The sequence below is a fragment of the Eleutherodactylus coqui genome, chromosome 11 (genome assembly GCF_035609145.1).
Source record: "Eleutherodactylus coqui strain aEleCoq1 chromosome 11, aEleCoq1.hap1, whole genome shotgun sequence".
Classification (NCBI taxonomy): domain Eukaryota; kingdom Metazoa; phylum Chordata; class Amphibia; order Anura; family Eleutherodactylidae; genus Eleutherodactylus; species Eleutherodactylus coqui.
In genome coordinates this window covers 24220421-24241010 of record NC_089847.1, presented here as the reverse complement: position 1 = coordinate 24241010, position 20590 = coordinate 24220421, and the positions used below count along the sequence as shown (strand labels likewise).

Below are 20590 nucleotides of genomic sequence, written 5' to 3'. Positions count from 1 at the left end.
GCTAGTAACCGTGCGGCCACCGTTCAGGAGCGGACGCGCTCCGCTAGTAACTGTGCGGCCACTGTCCACTCGCTTCTACCCTGAAACCCAAAACTAGCAAACAGTGAATGCGGTGGTGCCGTTGAAGTGCACGAACATCGCTGCTGGCGCTGAAGGATGACTGGAATCCAGTTGTCGGACCCCAGTCATCTGTACGATCGCCCCCATATTGTGCACAGGCACTACCCGCGTTTGTCAACGATGCCTTTTAAGAGTTTAAAAAAATATATATGAGTAATCAGAGTGAAAATCAGTTACAGAACACGCGCTGCTGTTCTCTGGAATCAGCCGTAGGCTGGATTCACATGAACATATATCGGCTCGGTTTTCATGCGGAGCCGATATACGTCGTCCTCATTTGCAGGGGGGGGGAGGATGGAAGAGCAAGCAGCAGGAACAGAGCTCCCGCCCCCCTCTCTGCCTCCTCTCCACCCCTCTGCACTATTTTCAATGGGGAGTGGCGGGACAGGGGTGGGGCTAATTCTCGGCACTTAGCCCCGCCCCTGTCACGCCTCCTTTCATTGCAAATAGTGCAGAGGGGTGGAGAGGGGGCAGGAGCTCAGTTCCTGCTCCTGGCTCTTCCAGCCCCCCCTGCATATTAGGACGACGTATATCGGCTCGGCGTGAAAACCAAGCCGATATACGTTCGTGGGAATGCACCCGTAGTCACATTACTGAGGAGCGCCTCTTCCTCCTCTAATCACACAGCACTTCCGGGTTGTGCGTTTCAAGCCTCACTACAATGAACAGCCACGTGATTTCCAGAACTAGGCTTTAACCGCAAACACATCATTGGATGTTCCGGGATCTGATTGGCGCGCCTGGCAGCGCGGGAAAGCAGTGGGCAGAGCCGGCCGAGGTGGAGTTCCTGGCGGAGAAGCAGCTGGTGACGGTGATCCCCAACTTCAGCCTGGACAAGGTCTACCTCATCGGGGTGAGCGGTGCCATTCTGGGGCTTGTAGTGCCGCTGCGTCCGCACGGATCTGTGCTTGGGGATGAGACGCCGGACTATCAGACTGGCATTCCTGTCACTGGGGACTGTTTTTGGGGCTTACAGAGTACAAAGTGCTGAAGTAACGGACTCTGCTGTCAGCCCCGCCCCCTGGTGGAACCCCCGGTGTGCGGTGTCGCCGGGGCCCCGTGTAGCGGCAGGCTAGTAGCTGTACGGGGCCCTACGGACCACACAAGTGTCTTACGGTGGCCGCCTGCGGTTTCACGGTGTTGTGTATAGTGGCGGCGCCCGCTGATGACGTCACCATCTTCCCCTTCTGCTGGCGCGGCGCAGCAGGACTTTACAGCGTTTAATGCCCCCCCTCCGTTTCAGTGGGCGCTGTACGGCGCCAAAACCGCACCGCTGAAGATAGACCCAATAGCCGTCGTCTTGGCGAGCGTCGCGGTAAATGGCGGCTCCGTGCAGCGGTGGAGATGCCCGCTGAGAGCTGACGGATACACGTACAGCCGTTACCCGCAGATGTCGCCCTCCGTTCTGGATCTTAAGTCCGCAGCACTCTGTCGCCGCACGCATTTGTTGCGCGTTTTCCTTGTGGCCTTCCGGGGCGCAGTAAATATTAGTCATTGCCTCCTGTTGACGCTGTTTGTTAGTTCAGACGCCGATTCTTGGCAAAACTCGCGTTTCACGGGATTATTTAATTTTTTTCGTTATAACAGCCGGCCGCAGTAAACGTACACAGAGTCCGGCACTGCAACAACTCGCCGCCGCGGTACCGGCGCAGTCCGTGATGTCGCCTGAAGACCCCGGGGGTTTATCTGACTTCTGCTCTTCCGCAGGGGGATTTGGGATCCTTCAACCCAGGCCTCCCGGTCCAGGTGCCGCTGTGGCTCGCCGTCAACCTGAAGCAACGGCAGAAATGTCGCATCGTGCCGCCGGAGTAGATGGATATCGGTAAGGAGAGGCGAGACGCCAAACTGCCGGGTTACCGGAGAACTGAGATACTAAGAAGCTCACAGCAGCCGATCTGTAATGTGACAGCGGAACACTGCAGGGAATATATAACACTACCCAGGGAATAGTGCTCGCAGTGCAGCCCCCCCCCCCGGGGATAGTGCTTGCAGTGCAGCCCCCCCCCAGGGGATAGTGCTTGCAGTGCAGCCCCCCCCCCCCCCCAGGGGATAGTGCTTGCAGTGCAGCCCCCCCCCCCCCCCCCCCAGGGAATAGTGCTTGCAGTGCAGCCCCCCCCCCCCCCCCCCCGAGGATAGTGCTCGCAGTGCAGCCCCCCCCCCCCCCCCCGGGGATAGTGCTTGCAGTGCAGCCCCCCCCCAGGGGATAGTGCTTGCAGTGCAGCCCCCCCCCCAGGGGATAGTGCTTGCAGTGCAGCCCCCCCCCCCCCCTCTAAAGCAAAACTCAGCGGTGCTGCTGGTTTTACTGCCCCAGACGTACATTTGTGGTCTCCTCTGTCAGGATTTGTTCACAGATATCAATATTTTATAAATTTCTTTACCGCCATTTTTAGGAAAGTTGGAGGAAATCCGAAATAATGAACGGAGAGGGGAGACGTTCACACAGATGCCGAATCCTCATTACATGGAACTGGCCAAGTTACTGTTAAACCAGTAAGTATGACGCCTACAACACGTTACTGACAGCCGATTGGCTTAATGGTGACATTCAGTGGGTTTGTGGCTTCCTCCTGGGTTCCCACATTGGTTGTGTCTGGCAGCTGTTGTGCCGGACACAACTGATGTCTTCTTGTTGGTGTACTCCTTGCACTGGCGCTACGTCAGATGCCGCATCTAGCGTTCTTCTGTCTCGCATAGGCTGACATCGGCATCAAAACTGATGTGCCGGATGCCGTGAACTGGCCCATAGCAAACGTTCCATTTCTCTACAATGCTGGAGGGCAGAAAAGCCAGACCGCCGGCCGTTTACACGAACAGTCCCCAGCCAGGGGCTAGCGAGCCCCCGGTGTCTCGCAACCCCATACTATGTGGCTCGCCAAGTTCTAATCATACGCAATATTATCAGTGTGAAAAACTTACTGCAAACGTTTTGTGACTCTCGAATAGCGCCACCTTGGATGGTATAATCTGTAAAGGCTTCATGTTTACGTTGAGGTTCCCAATGTCGCTGATGAGATCCAGAAGAGTGGACGCCTCTGGTCAGCGCCCATTGTTTGGCTTCTTTAGGATGTATCCGCAGAGTTCTGGTTGATGGCGCCGGCCTCTAGTTAAGAGATACGGATTAGTAATTCATAGTGTAGCCATTACTGCACAGAGAATTGCTAATACTGGGGCCCATTCGCACTGGACACGGCTCCTCATAACTGCATATGAATAAATCCTTAAAGGGGTTCTGTCAGCAAAATATCTCTACTCCCCTGCATCCCTGTACAGTCTGACCTGTGGAAAGAAAAGCGTTAAAACAAAGTAAACTTACCTAATCCCGTTGTATTTCTTCCCTCCGTTGTTTAGCTGTCATGTGAGGGGTCCTCTCCCAGCGATGCTGACCTGGCTGCGTCTAACCTCTGATGTCCTCGGAGAGTCGCCGGGAAGGGGGACGCATTGACTCTCCGAGGACAATAAACTCCAAAAACTATGTATAAACATGGATTTCAGAGTTTGTAGAGAAAAGTATGGCAGTAAACCAGGTGCAGCTGGTTTGCTGCCATACTTTTCTCTACATACTTGGATTACTTTGGAAATTATTTGGATCAATTTCCTTGTGGCGATTGCAATTTACCAGTTCATCCCTTATTGGGTTAAGGTTGTGCTGTCTGCAACTCTGCTTGTCTTTGCTGGATTTCAGAGTTAATAGATGGACGCTCGTGTATCTGAGAGAACCGAGAGCCGCTGCAAGGAATGTCGCAAGCTTCAGAGTAGCTGTAATCTTTATGTTGTCTTGTAGTGGAGCAGCAGGGAAATTAACCCCTTAAGGATGCCATAGCATTACATTATACTGCAATCTGACAGGGAATCTATCAAGCCATGCCACCGGAATGACTTGATAGGCAATCTCCCATGCCAGTCCGGGGGGGCTTTCTGAAGGCCCCCGGGCTGCCATGGCATCCGCATGACACACCACAATATTCTCACTGGGGCCATTCGGGACCCCCAAATTGCAATCAAGGAATTTAAATGCCATTGGCAGAATTGACAATGGCATTTAAAGGGCTAACGGCTCTGATCATCGGCGCAGCTGATCGGAGCTGTTGCTGGCACGTCTCTGCTATAAGAAGCAACCAGTACCCGCATTGTATGGAGTGGGATCACCCCCCCTCCATACAAACGCATAGCATGTAACTGCACATCCTGTAGTGTTAAATAGTCAAAGGGTTTTTTGGGCACAAACTATCAATGACCTGTCTTGAGTGTCGGTCATCAGTAGTTAATTGCTAGCAACTTGCTGCTTGGAATCCCCAGCGGTTAGCTGATCGCCTGGCCTGCTGTCAGTGCAGCGGATCCAGATGTCGTTATCGGGGTCAGAAGGGGAAATGCCGTAGCGGACTTGACCACCATTGAAATCCGTGGGAGCTGAAGCTGGCCTTTACGATTTCAGCATTTCTGCCTCCGACACTGGGGATAGACGCCGATGTTTTGTGTGTGTGGCAGAAGTAGTCGATGTTCTTCCTTTATATTTCCCATTCCTTGTGAATCCACTCCTGGTTATGGCTAAGGAAAAAAAAAATCAAAAACCGCAGTGACATTTTTCCAAAAACCGCAGTGTAAAAGCCTCCTTGCTCCGAGTTTTCATTGCTTTCTGTTTCCTTAGTGCCTCCGACAACATCCCAAAGGCTGACGAGATCCGGATGCTCATTAAGGACACGTGGGACACCCGGATTGCCAAACTGCGGTTGTCTGCTGACAGCTTTGTGCGGGAGCAGAAGGCCCATGCCAAGGTACAGAGCGGCTCAGCGCTGTCTTCGGCTGTCTGATCACTAGAAGAGTCCTGGAGGGGGTGGGGGGGTTAGGTTTACATTGTAATTAGATAGTGATGCTTTGTCAGGTGAGAAGGAAATCCCTTAAATGTGAGCCATAACGTGAGTCCATTACTATAAGCTGTCCGTCCATCGGGGGAGCGAGCAGCCATAGAACCGTATATGGAAATAACCCCTAATAATCAGTGTAATGGGAATGTCTGAGAGCCCAGTAGAAGAACGAGGGTCCGAGCGCTGAGACTGCCCCGCTGACCCTTTATTTCCATTCTATTAAGTAAACCAGTCACCGACAAAGCCGTTTACAGGGGAGTCGGGGTACGAAGCCGCCCGCCACTCCCCTGTCCGACCAACGGCTGGATTTTATGTACGACCCCTTTATTACTCCCATCTAGTAGCGTTGGGCTCCTTCGTTCTTCAGATCTGCAGCAGTTTGTCGCGGTGTAGATCCCACTCGGTGATGAAATGTTTCTGCAGGAATATCGGCCCCTGCGGACAGGAAGCTTCTTGTAGTCCCTGCAAATTAGATGGCGGTGCTGACATGTTCTGACCGGCTGACAGGAAGGGGTCAGCGATTCATGCTGCTGCACCAAATTCTGACCGCCCATCACCACATAAATTTGGCTCCATTCGACCAGGAGATGTTTCTCCGCTGCTCAGTGATGCGAGTTTTGCGCTCTTTTGCCCGCTGGAGTCTTACTGTTCCTCTTAGCCTCAATGTTGCTGAAAGGCTTCAGAAGGTCCCCGGCTGCCATGGCAACTAAACTTGCAATCTTATTGGGGGGATCGGTGTTTGCAGCTGGTGCAGGTGGGGTCAGCTGGCGTGTATGGAGGGGTGGGATTGGCCCTCTGATCCAGCTCTATACAAACCCCATGACACAAATCTACTGGGGTGTGAAGGGGTTAAAGCTGGCTGGAGGTGGAAACCTGCAATTATATGATCGCCATTCATGCTTGTGTAATCACGCCAACTACCTGGCAGCACCACTGTTTACACTTTTAGCCGCGCCATTGACAGAAAAGCGTGACTGTTAGTGGCCCGCGTTGGCAGCGCTCGTGTAACAGCCGAAGTGTCTCGTCAGTCTGATCCGCCACCTAGATATAGTTCTAAGAGGACTGTCAATAACGATTTTCCCAGTATGTGAGTGATTCGCGCCGCGTGCGGTCAGATCTGCGCTCCCCTGCTTGTACTCGGCGGTAACTAATCGCGGATTGGTTTATCGCTTAGAACCAAGAAAACGCGTGTTGTGACTGACGGGAATCTCCAGCTGTAGGAACCGATTTATTGTAGATCTAGACAGCGATTGCTAGTAGGGCAGCATGAACTGTCACGGGACCCGGCCGCATCTCGGGGCTCAACCGCACAGCCTTGTTACCACCTGAGACTAATCCAATGATTCTTCACACGGACCGACGAGCTATATGAAAAGAATTGCTGCATGTCCGTGGCTTAGAATGGCGCATGCAGCGTGCAGTATCTGTAGGCAGACAAGCCCCTCGCCGCGGGGGGCCGCCGTGTGTAGCGGGTGATATAGATTTGGCTCTCGGCTTCTATTGTGACTCATGCGATTTGTTCTTTAGAGCGTCTGTGGACTGTTCTGCGTTTCATTTTTGTGACCGCGGGACGGTTCCTGTATCGGTGTCTATCATGTTGCTGCCTTTACCGGCTCATTGGAGGGTTTTCTCATTCTACGTCTGTCCATATGATGGAGGATAAATGTCACTGGGGGTCTGACCCCTGAGCACTCCCAAGAACAGCGCCCCCAAATGCCCCATGTGAGTGAAGTGGCGGATGGAGCGAGATTGTCCCATAGAAGTGAATGGAGTGGTCACTTCATTCCTAGGGGGCGCTCTTCACAGGATTGCTGGGGGTCCTCAGGCACTCCAACGTTCCCCTCTCCTGTGGATGGAGATGGATGACTAATAAGCAGATCCTGGTAAACGAGGTGTCGGAGTATGAATGTGTAAATGGCACAGCCTTAGAGAGAACATGGAGCACTTACCTCTCCTCCCAGCGGCTCGAATGAAGATCCCGCTCCCAGCGCAGACCGGAAGGCAGGTGACTGCTGCAGCCAATCAGAGCCTGCAGCATCACTGGCCGGAAATCCACCGTGGAGGCGCAAATGCTGGCCGTAGACTGCAGCAGGTTCTTCACTGCAGCCGCTCTGCTAGATCGCGGGACGTGGGGAGTATTGATTCTTTCTTTTATTCCCCCACCCCCACCCCCACCCCCTGATTTAAAAACTTTCTTTTCAATAAGTTGACAACTCAATTTTCTGCTTTTCTTTTCCTGTTTAAATTGTGATGTATTAACCCCTTAGTGACAAGCCTGTTTGCGCCTTAATGACCAGGCCAAATTTTGGAAATCTGACGTGTACTTTAACATAGAATAGCTCCGTAAAGGTTTTGCATATCCAAGTGATTCTGACATTGTTTTTTCACCACATGTTGTACTTCATTTAGGTGGGGAAAATAGTCCAATATAATTTGTGTATATTTATTAAAAGTGCCAATATTGGGAAAATTTTCAATTGTAATATATCAAATATGTGCAAACATACTGTTCAAACTTTTGGTAAGATGTATATTTCCATCTATTTACTTTATTCTGAATGCACATTTGAAAACCTTTAATGTTGTTTTTAACCATTTAGGAGACGTACAAATTTAACATTACTTTTCAGCATTTTGAGGAACACTTTGTTTTCCTGCACCAAGCCAACTTTGCAAAGGCCCATAGGTGTCAGAATGATAGATACCCCCACAAATAACCGTATTTTAAAAATTATACCCCTTAATGTATGCACTAAGGGGTGTCATGAGTATTTTGACCCCACAGTTTTTTTCAGTAATTAATTCAATTTAGAGGAGGAAAATTAAAATTTCATATTTTTGCAAATATGTAATTTTAAAGACATATATTTTTTTCTATAGTTTACATGAAAATGAGGATTTGCACCCCAAAATGGATCCCCCTGTTTGTCCTGTGTTCAAAAATATACCCAATGTGGCCCTAATCTTATATCTGAGTGCACAACGGGGCCCAAAATGAAAGGAGTAGTCAGTGTCTTTCAGAACAGAAATTTTGCTTAAAGGCATTTTAGGCCCCATAGCACACTGATAGAGCCCTTGAGTTGCCAAAACGATAGAGAACCCTCACAAATGACCCGCTTTTGAAAACTAGACCCCTTAGCAAATTAATTTAGGGGTCTACTGCATATTTTGACGCCACAGTTTTTGAATGAATCTAAGCAAAACAGAAGGGAAAAATTACGATTTTCATTTTTGTAGGAAAATATTATTTTAAAAAGTTTTTTTTTGTACAGCACACACATGAATGAAGACTTGCACCCCAAAATGGATACCCCCGTTTGTCCTGAGTTCAGAAACATACCCATTGTGGCCCTAATATTATAATTTTATGCACAACGGGGCCTAAACCAAAAGGAGCAGCCAGTGATTTTCAGAACCCATCTGATTACATGGCTACAGTTTGCATGGGAAAATAACTCATTGATATCAAAGGGGTTAATTTTTATATGAGTGATTTTTTTTTTCTTTCTTCGCACTACTAGTGCGAGGTTGAAAAATCGCAGCAGGTCTTATATTTGGATGATTACATCCTATGGGTGTGTGTGAAAAGAAATCGCATCAAACTAAATTCCTGCTTTTCCCGTGGAATCTGCAGCCCATCTGCAATGACAATTGCTGAAGGGCCGCTGGTCGAACGGCTTCCATGGACTTCAGTGAAAGCCATCCATGCGGGGCTCACACAATAACAGAAAATGCTGCAAATTTTTCGTCCACGAGTGGGGGGAAAAATAAATAAATAAAGAAATCGCAATTTATTTCCACTCGTGAGCAGCAAAAAGCGCATTTTCATAGCACGTTATGTGCTGAATTCGCTGCGGAAGATGTGGGCGGACGCCCGCCACGGACCCTGTAATTCAAATCCAGTCACCTGCAGCCGGCCCTAATTTTTTTTAAATGAAATGGAAAAAGGTCTCATTTTCGCCTTCTGATGTGTTCTGTATATTTACATTTTACACAGTCTCCCAACTTTTTTGGAATTAGGGTTGTACAACAACGCTGTGTGAACAGTACGCTCCCTTATGCACTTTAACAGCTAATCATTATTATACCAATGGTCAGATCATCACTGGGTTGTCCAGATGGGTCCGCCGCTCGGGAACCCGACTGATCAGCTGTGCGAGCACATGCTGTCAGCGCTGCAATAAGAGAGGTCAGAGTGGAAATCAATGAGAGCTGTGGCTGCAGTTACAAACGCTGGTCACTACATGTGTTAGCGCAATTTTCGCTATTTCAGATATACTGTGCGTTCCAAATTTAGATAATATGTGCAGGCCTGGAGAGCCTTTCAAAGACCACACGGCTCATGTGTCCCCAAAAGAGTCTGAAACTTTATTCCCGCGCGTAAAGTTTAAATACGTTTCAACACAGGAAGTCAGGCAATTTAGTATACAGTTACATTATTTAGAGAGCTGATAGGTCATTCTCAGAGGGAGGTATTTCTGAGGTAGCTTGTGATGTCATCCATCTGGGAGGGACTTCAGGGAGCATGCTCAGTTCATTCTTGAATTTGGTCTCCTGAGAAAAACATCCTGTTTCTCCTCTCTGCTTGTCCAAGAGACATTCCTAGATAGGTGTTTGACCAGTATTGGGACAATAGCACTGCTCCTTAAATTCTTGTGGAGGTGGGGGGGGGGGGGCGATGTTCCCTTCCCCCAGAGGTTCAGACCATAGACAAAATACAGTATATTCACAGTTGACGACAGGAAATACATACAATATGGTGAACTTATTGGAAATCTCCCACACATGAGAAGTCGGCGCGGAGGCTTCCGCTCCAACCTCTGTGTTATTGTGGCGCTGACAGCATGCGCCCGCACAGCTGATTGATTGGGGTCCTGAGCAACGGACCCCGGACGATCAACTATTGATGACCTATCCTGATAATAGGTCATCAATGGTATTTCACTGGAAAGCCCCTTTAAGATGCCCATATGTGAAATCTTCCGTTTGGCTAAGATTTCACATATTTTCAATAGACAAACAGGAGTCTGTGGCAGCGATACAACTCTGACAGTAGGATCTCCATGGGAAACAAGACAGAAATGGTATTTATATTCAACATATCTTATATTTGAAGAAGGAGTCAGAAGGCCCCCATATATGTGATGGCAGGGCCCACCCAATCAGCAGTCCAGCTAACATTTCCTTATGTGTATAGGGCCCTCTAGAGCAGATCTGGTACAAAACTGTGCTATTAAATGCTGGGCAGCATGAGGGAAGTCAGTGGGGTTAGCCGGGCACTGCTTGTGGCAGCCATGTGCTAGATCCAGCACTTCAGCCATTCTTGTAGCTTCCGTCATGGAGCAGAACACTTTACTTTCACTTTCTAGTACACAGTTCTCATTGAACACACTGTACTCGGGGAAGCAGAAGGCAGAAAGGATTAGGATACCCCTCCTGCCTTCTCCTCCGGCTTATCAGCTGTCACTAATAGCTGATACCCCATTCCTGCCTCTGATAGATTGCAGGGGCAGGAGGCTTAAAGAGCCGCTGTAATTTTACATACCGCTAAGCTTTAAGCACAGGACCAGGCGCCATAAATTTACAGTGCCTGGTCCTAAACAAGATAAATGAATGGAGCCGCACATGTGTGACCGGTGCTCCATTTAATCTGTTGTCACTGCAGATGGGTGCAATGAGCTTACAGTGACAAGAAGAGTGGGTCACCAAACTCCCTTTCTTGAAAATGGTGGTGGTCTCAGCTGTGAGACTTTGGATAGGTGATAAGTGTATTGTGGTACGATGCATTTAAGATGGTGGCATCAAATGAGAATATTTATTGGGATGCTGTTAATAAGAACAAGGTAGGGTCCTGTGATGCTGCCATATATAGTATGACTTTAGTAGTTCTGGAACTGAAATGATAATTGTGACACCTCTGAGTGAGAATTGTTTGTTTCCAGCTCCTTGGTTGTTACCGCCTCTTACTTTTATTCCAACTCTCCCTGGTACCAGTTCTAACCAAACATATCATAATTCTAACCAAACATATCATAATGTATAATACTGAAGACAAATTCTGTATAGATGTTTTTAAACATTTATTATTAATGCATGAAAGATGTTATGTAGTGAATATAAAGGAGCAGATGATGATGATTCTGCTCTTCAGGCCTTGGCTTACTCTTGTGGTGGTTTTGGAAATCCAGGTGCAGATCACACATAGGTGACACTTTCCAGGAATCCTACAACACGCCACATTCAGCCTTTGGGCCCTCAGTTTGTCGTGTCCAATAGAAAGGAGCAGATGATGATGATTCTGCTCTTCAGGCCTTGGCTTACTCTTGTGATGTTTTTTGGAAATCCAGGTGCAGATCACACATAGGTGACACTTTCCTGGAATCCTACAACACGCCACTTTCAGCATTTGGGCCCTCAGTTTGTTGTGTCCACTAGAAAGGAGCAGATGATGATTCTGCTCTTCAGGCCTTGGCTTACTCTTGTGGTGTTTTTAGAAATCCAGGTCTGGATCACACATAGGTGACACTTTCCAGGAATCCTACAACACGCCACATTCAGCCTTTGGGCCCTCAGTTTGTCGTGTCCAATAGAAAGGAGCAGATGATGATGATTCTGCTCTTCAGGCCTTGGCTTACTCTTGTGATGTTTTTTGGAAATCCAGGTGCAGATCACACATAGGTGACACTTTCCTGGAATCCTACAACACGCCACTTTCAGCATTTGGGCCCTCAGTTTGTTGTGTCCACTAAAAAGGAGCAGATGATGATTCTGCTCTTCAGGCCTTGGCTTACTCTTGTGTTGTTTTTAGAAATCCAGGTCTGGATCACACATAGGTGACACTTTCCAGGAATCCTACAACACGCCACATTCAGCCTTTGGGCCCTCTGTTTGTCATGTCTGGTGGATGCCTTAAGGAGATGCTTTATTCTTAGCAGCTTCCTTCAGGATACTGATTCTGCTCTTCAGGCCTTGGCTTACTCTTGAGTTGGTTTGGAAATCCAGGTGTGGATCACACAGAGGTGTTGCTTCCCAGGATTCCTACAAGACCCCACACATTCAGCCTTTAGGCCCTTAGCAGTTTGTCAAGTCCGATGGGTGAAGGAGCTGCTTTCTTTCTTAGCAGCTTCCTTCTGTCATCGTCACCACCTTGTAGATGAGATGTCAGATGGTTACATAGCAAGTAAGGTTGAAAGAAGTGCTTCGATTTCAACCTGTAATTACTTGCTATGTTGACCCAGAGGAAGGCGAAAAACCCCTGAGGATTGTTGGTTGGCCCTCATATTAGGGGAAAAAATTCCTCCCTGACCCCAAATATGGCGATCGGAATGAGTCCCTGGGTCGTCAGAGCTCGAATCTACGTGGATGTTAAGTGGTGGATGTTCGATAGGGTTGTCAGGTCCGGTCCAGATCTTCCTGGCTGTGCAACAGGTCAAGAAGACGTTGGTATTCTGCTTTTAATTCCTCTTCTGTCTCCACTTCTGTCTCCTGAATAATATAGTCCTCGAAGTACAGATCTCCCTGGCTAGGGATCAGGTCAGGAAGACGTTGGTATTCCACCAAACTGTCATAGTCCTCGAAGTACAGATCTTCCTGGCTGGGGATCAGGTCAGGAAGACGTTGGTATTCCACCAAACTGTCATAGTCCTGGGAGTACAGATCTTCCTGGCTGTGCAACAGGTCAAGAAGACGTTGGTATTCTGCTTTTAATTCCTCTTCTGTCTCCACTTCTGTCTCCTGAATAATATAGTCCTCGAAGTACAGATCTATCCCGCTAGGACCTGCGAGTTCCTCCATGTTGATCCCATTGGGTTCTTGGAGTTCTTCGGCACTTCTCTCATCTTGGATGCAAGTGCAGCAGCTCCTTATACACCCAATAATCCTCGCCCAGGTTTTCCGCAGGCGCGCTAAGAACCGATTCTTTCTTGGTTTCTTAGCTTTAATTGGCTCATCCTGGCCTTCACGGCCATCGTTCTTCTCTTCTGGAATCTGCTCGATCTTATCAGCTTCTTCCAGTAAATGGTTTGCCTTCTTTTTTGCCTTCATTTTATCACAAAAGCAAAAATATAGAAAGTCTAGAAATCCGTAAGGATAGTCGCTCTCACTTATTCTCTGCTGGCTGCAGCAAGTGAATGCAAGGATTCTAAGCTGTGCACCGGTATAAGAAGCCTCGTGCCATTGTGATGTCATAAGTGCCATTGTGATGTCAGCTGCCATTGTGATGTCATCATCTGTCTTAAGGAACATGCCCCAACATGCCCACCATGTACATGTATGTGCCATTGTGATGTCACTTAGTGGACTGCCATTGTGATGTCATCATCTGTCTTAAGGAACATGCCCCAACATGCCCACCATGTACATGTATGTGCCATTGTGATGTCACAGTGGACTACCATTGTGATGTCAGCTGCCATTGTGATGCCATCATCTGTCTTAAGGAACATGCCCCAACATGCCCACCATGTACATGTATGTGCCATTGCGATGTCACTTAGTGGACTACCATTGTGATGTCAGCTGCCATTGTGATGTCATCATCTGTCTTAAGGAACATGCCCCAACATGCCCACCATGTACATGTACATGCATGTGCATAAATACATAATGTATATATTTTATGGTAGACTAGCGTACCCGTCGCGCGTTGCTGCGAAGACAGACAGACATACATACATTCGTTTTTATATATCTAGATGACGGCAGCAGCGACCACTGAGGTTTTGTAGGCCGCTGCTTCCCCCTTGCAGGCTGAATAAAATAGCCGTTGTGTGGAACATCCAATTTATCCGTCTGCTGTGGCTTCTTGGGAAGATAGCCTAGTACATGTTTGCCCACTTCCAACTCCAATGGAGACTGACTGTAAATGGCTGGCGTGCTCTAGTATTTATGGTTCCAAGCTGTACGTGTCATTGCATACTATCTATCTATCTATCTATCTATCTATCTATCTATCTATCTATCTATCAGGGTTATTGCATACAGTCTATCTATCTATCTATGACATCAGGAAATGAGAGAATTAGATTCCGTACGTAAAATTTGAACGCTAATTCTTTCGCGCTTTGAATTGAATAATCGAGTTGGGACCCATTAACTTTTCCTATTTATGACATAATCAATGCTCGAGCCAAATTTCAAGTTTCTATGACATTGGGAAGTGAGAGAATTAAATTCCGTACATAAAATTTGGACGCTAATTCTTTTGCGCTTAGAATTGAATAATCGAGTTGGGATGAGACATAAGGCCTTGCCCATAAGCATTCCCCAACCTCCAAGAACTGAACCTACCTACCTGAATGAGATTTTGTAGGCCGCTGCTTCCCCCTTGCGGGCTGAATAAAATAGCCGTTGGGTGGAACATACAATTTATCCGGCTGCTGTGGCTTCTTAGGAAGATATCCTAGTACTTGTTTACCCACTTCCAACTCCAATGGTAATTGGCTGGCGTGCTCTAGTGGTTCCAAGCTGTACGTGTCATAATAGAGCCTTAATGACATCACAATGCAGCTTTAGAGAACATGTTGGGGCATGCTCGCGCGTTGCTGCGAAGACAGACATACATACATACTACGTTTTTATATATCTAGATGACGGCAGCAGCGACCACTGAGGTTTACCGCTGGGGTATGTCACTCTTATTACTAATGGGGGGAGTGTCACTATTATTACTGCTGTGGGATGTCACTATTATCGCTGGGGTGAAGGTGTCACTATTACCGCTGGGGTATGTGTACATGTGGCAGAAATGGGCAGGGCTCTTTCAGAATAGACCGGGTGCAGATTTTGACTGCTTTTTAGATGCGGAAATGCTGCAGAATTTTCCACAGAAATCTCCGCTGAGGACATTCTGCAGTATTTCCGCGTCCAAAAAGCAGTCAGAATCTGCACCCGGTCTATTCTGAAACAGCCTTGTCCTTTTTAGAACGACGGGGGTAAAATCATACGTTGTGATAAGCCCCGCCCCCTGACGTGTTGGCACTTTGCGATACATAAGTGGGTTTTGGGTTGTAGTTTGGGCACTCGGTCCCTAAAAGGTTCGCCATCACTGGCCTAGTACATGTTTGCCCACTTCCAACTCCAATGGAGACTGACTGTAAATGGCTGGCGTGCTCTAGTATTTATGGTTTCAAGCTGTACGTGTCATTGCATACAGTCTATCTATCTATCTATCTATCTATCAGGGTTATTGCATACAGTCTATCTATCTATCTATCTATCTATCTATGACATCAGGAAATGAGAGAATTAGATTTTGTAGGCCGCTGCTTCCCCCTTGCGGGCTGAATAAAATAGCCGTTGGGTGGAACATACAATTTATCCGGCTGCTGTGGCTTATTAGGAAGATATCCTAGTACTTGTTTACCCACTTCCAACTCCAATGGTAATTGGCTGGCGTGCTCTAGTGGTTCCAAGCTGTACGTGTCATAATACAGCCTTAATGACATCACAATGCAGCTTTATAGAACATGTTGGGGCATGTTCAAGGGCGTCCGATGTTGATGACATCAGTGATGACATCACAATAGCAGGTGGCTTACTTATTCGATCTACGTGGGGGGGGGCGTAACTTTCGACGACGCTCGCGCGCCATTTATCGTAGGATATTTGTACTATGCCTATAATCTTCCCAGGAGTGTACTTAACAACTTCCCAAAGTTTCATGGCGATCGGATGAATGGTGTAGTAGCGCATAAAGGACAAACAGACACGCACGCAGACACGCACGCACGCAGACAGACATACATTCAATTTTATATATATAGACTAGCGTACCCGTCGCGCGTTGCTGCGAAGACAGACATACATACATACATTCGTTTTTATATATCTAGATGACGGCAGCAGCGACCACTGAGGTTTTGTAGGCCGCTGCTTCCCCCTTGCAGGCTGAATAAAATAGCCGTTGTGTGGAACATCCAATTTATCCGTCTGCTGTGGCTTCTTGGGAAGATAGCCTAGTACATGTTTGCCCACTTCCAACTCCAATGGAGACTGACTGTAAATGGCTGGCGTGCTCTAGTATTTATGGTTTCAAGCTGTACGTGTCATTGCATACAGTCTATCTATCTATCTATCTATCTATCTATCTATCTATCTATCTATCTATCTATCTATCAGGGTTATTGCATACAGTCTATCTATCTATCTATCTATGACATCAGGAAATGAGAGAATTAGATTCCGTACGTAAAATTTGAACGCTAATTCTTTGGCGCTTTGAATTGAATAATCGAGTTGGGACCCATTAACTTTTCCTATTTATGACATAATCAATGCTCGTGCCAAATTTTAAGTTTCTATGACATTGGGAAGTGAGAGAATTAAGTTGGGATGAGACATAAGGCCTTGCCCATAAGCATTCCCCAACCTCCAAGAACTGAACCTACCTACCTGAATGAGATTTTGTAGGCCGCTGCTTCCCCCTTGCGGGCTGAATAAAATAGCCGTTGGGTGGAACATACAATTTATCCGGCTGCTGTGGCTTCTTAGGAAGATATCCTAGTACTTGTTTACCCACTTCCAACTCCAATGGTAATTGGCTGGCGTGCTCTAGTGGTTCCAAGCTGTACGTGTCATAATACAGCCTTAATGACATCACAATGCAGCTTTATAGAACATGTTGGGGCATGTTCAAGGGCGTCCGATGTTGATGACATCAGTGATGACATCACAATAGCAGGTGGCTTACTTATTCGATCTACGTGGGGGGGGGCGTAACTTTCGACGACGCTCGCGAGCCATTTATCGTAGGATATTTGTACTATGCCTATAATCTTCCCAGGAGTGTACTTAACAACTTCCCAAAGTTTCATGGCGATCGGATGAATGGTGTAGTAGCGCATAAAGGACAAACAGACACGCACGCACGCAGACAGACATACATTCAATTTTATATATATAGACTAGCTTACCCGTCGCGCGTTGCTGCGAAGACAGACAGACATACATTCGTTTTTATATATCTAGACAACAACCAATCACAGTGCAGTTTTTTTAGGTTACCTCAGTGGTATAATATATAACACCCAATCACAGCGCAGCTTTGATGTTACCTCAGCTTTATAATATATAACACCCAATCACAGCGCAGCTTATATGTTACCTCAGCAGTATAAAATATAACAACCAATCACAGTGCAGCTTTCATGTTACCTCAGTGGTATAATATAACAACCAATCACAGCACAGCTTTCATGTTACGTCAGCAGTAAGAGAAATAACAACCAATCACAGCGCAACTTTTATTCTGCCTCAGCAATATAAAAAATAGCAACGAATCACAGTGCAGCATTGATTTTACTTCAGCGGTAAAATATATAGCATCCAATCACAGCACAGCTTTTATTTTACCTCAGCATTCTCAATATCCAGGAATTGTCTTGTGATACGTTTGGCGGATGCATTATTTTGTAGTTGAACATGCATCCAGTTACTCGTAATGCCTTTTGCTTTTGTGCTTGAGATGGAAATCAAATGATCTTTGTCTGGGGGGGGGGGCATAACTGTCGACGACGCTCGCACGCACCCCACCTATCGTAGGATAGTTGTACTATGCCAGTAATCTTCCCAGGAGTGTACTCAACAACTTCCCATTAACTTTTCCTATTTATAACATAATCATTGCTCGTGCCAAATTTCACGTTTCTATGACACAGAAAAGTGAGAAAATTACATTCCGTACGTAAAATTTGGACGCTAATTCTTTTGTGCATAGAATTGAATAATCGAGTTGGGACCCATTAGCTTTTCCAATTTATGACATAATCAATGCTCGTGCCAAATTTCACGTTTCTATGACACCGGAAAGTGAGAAAATTACATTCCGTACGTAAAATTTGCATGCTAATTCTTTGGCGCATAGAATTGAATACTCGAGTTGGGACCCATTACCTTTTCCTATTTATGACATAGTCAATGCTTGTGCCAAATTTCATGTTTCTACAACATTGGGAAGTGAGAGAATTAGTGGCAATGATGGAAATCGAACGATCTACGTATCATAATAGAGCCTTAATGACATCACAATGCAGCTTTAACTGTCAGACATCCAGTGATGGAAATCAAACGATCTACGTGGGGGGGGGGGCGTAACTTTCGACGACGCTCGCGCGCGTGCCATTTATCATAGGATAGTTGTACTATGCCTATAATCTTCCCAGGAGTGTACTGAACAACTTCCCAAAGTTTCATGGCGATCGGATGAATGGTGTAGTAGCGCATAAAGGACAGACAGACACAGACAGACAGACGCACGCATACAGACATACATTCAATTTTATATATATAGATAAATAAGTACTTAGCAGCTCAACATCATCGACTATCCTTGCCTGTGCCATGCAGGAATGGCGCTGTGATCTTGTGGGCACTGCCACTGTGCCACAGGAGCAGGACAGCAAGTGTAATACAAAGTCGAGGTCCTGCTCTTACAGCATGATGGAAAGAGAAATTTCTAATTTCCTTCATTTAGCCCGTTTTACATCATGTTTAAAGTTGACAGTAATGTTAAAGGGGCAGCAGGATGGGACTTTTGTGTAGAGAGTGGGAAATGGGTAAGTTGGGTGCTGGAGAAGTGAAGAACTAAAGATGATTGGGTAGTAAACTCTGCAGAAACTAATCCGAAAAGGGAAAGTGAAGAAGATGTCATCTGTGATAATGGGAGGTAACTGTCCTGTAATCACTTCTACTGTCTGCAGAACTGGGATCTACCACTATATGGTCACTGTATGGCAGTATTGGTTGTTGTATAGTATGGTTTTTATTCAGTAACAGTTGGGAGGTGGTATTTAGACACTAGTGGTAATATGGGGTCGTAGTGATAATGCTTTGTGGTGGAGGAGACATTGGATGAGAGAGGACATACTGTATATAGGGAAAAGCTGAGGTATGACACCAGGAAGCCAATAGACCCCTCGCCGATGGGCAGAAGTCACATCAGTGATTCTATAAGCTATTATATACAATAAAAGAATGATGTGCTGAGACCAAAATACATAAAGAGGTTCTTAATGTTCATAAATAGAGGGTCCACTAATAAAGGAGCGATCACATTATTGAAAATAGTCTTCCTCCTATGAAGCAGATGGAGTTGTGAGCGTGGCATCGGCCTGATCACAGTACTAGCGGCACAGTCATGCTGAAGTGATGAAGACTAATGTGACATGTACAGTACAAAGAAATGCTCTCCATCCCCGGACTGCGGACTACAACAATCAGTTCACATAGAGCCATTTTTCCAGATGTAAATCTCTATCAAAATCTGCACTGAAATCCACATATGACTTTGTTGCGGCTCGAGACGCAGATTTCACTTGTTGCTGTACGGTGAATAAAATACATGGTGATAATCCTCAGCATTTCCGTAACAGACGTGGCATCACCTGGCCGAGGTTCTGCAACTGATGTTTACACTGTGGGTGAATGAGCATTGCTGAACCCCATTCTGTAACAATGTGCTGTACTTGTGGGATGTCCGTGCGAATCCTACAGATGAAACTCCACAACAAGTGCGTGATGTGTGAGATCACTGGGGATGCAGCCGCCGATCTAGCAAGATCTTTTCATGCTAAAAAGTGCATTTTATAGTCTCCGAAATAAGGTTTGTATTCAACGAATAGCCGCTTTGTTAGAGACACCAGCCAATTCACGGTTGGAGTGTCCCTGCATGGAAACTAGAGCCGTGACCCCGGAGTGCAGCATCAGGTCACGTGACCAGTCTTCCATTTCTGCTTGACTTTTGGGTATCTGTAAGGTCGATCATTTTAATTTTCAGGATGTGCAAGCATTTACGTTATATCACCATCTTAACCCCTTAGTGACGAAGCCTGTTTGCGCCTTAGTGACTGAGCCAAATTATAGAAATCTGATTTGTGTCACTTTGACATAGAATAACTCTGCAAAGCTTTTTCATATCCAAGCGCTTCTGACATAGTTTTTTTTTGCCACATATTGTACTTCATTTAGGTGGTAAAAATAGACTGATAGACTGATTATGCATATTTATCCAAAGTGCCAAAATTGGGAAAATTTTCTTATCTTTTTTTTTTTCTTTTTCCCACAGGATTTTTTTAAATATATATATATTCTTTATTTTTGATTCATAAAAAGGGGGGTGGGGGTTACAGAAAAAAAAAAGGGGGAAGGGGAGCGGGGTAAACAGTGGATGATTACAAATGAAATAGTCAATCAGATACATAACCAACATGAAACAGTGACAGCTCTATTGAAAGTGCAGAGGGGTATTAGCCTATGTGGGCGGGGGCCGAGTATGAAGGCCAGCAATAATGAATAATGAGATTAATGCGTGGTTAAAGCTATACCTCGTTGGTCAGGGGGAATAGTGGAGTGTGGGGGCGGGCTGTCTATATGGGCGAGCCAGACACTCCAGCGACGTTTGAATCCCACTAGATCCCCTGTTCGTTTTGCCTTGACTCTCTCAAAGGAGCATATCGTGTTCACTTCCCTGTACCACTCCGATATGGAGGGGATGATGGTGTCTCTCCAATACCTGGGGATTAGGATTTTAGCCGCGTTTACAAAGAATGGGAGAATGTGTTTGTGTTCGAGTACGAGGTCAGGGATATCTAGGTTTAAGAGAACAGCCTCGG

General features: G+C 46.5%; 1 pseudogene; it reads left to right on the top strand.

Annotated features, from left to right (window-relative positions):
- The first annotated feature begins 835 nt into the window (after positions 1-835).
- The window catches only part of LOC136581692 (DNA replication complex GINS protein PSF2-like), a 45970-nt pseudogene continuing 26215 nt past the window's right edge, over positions 836-20590 (top strand).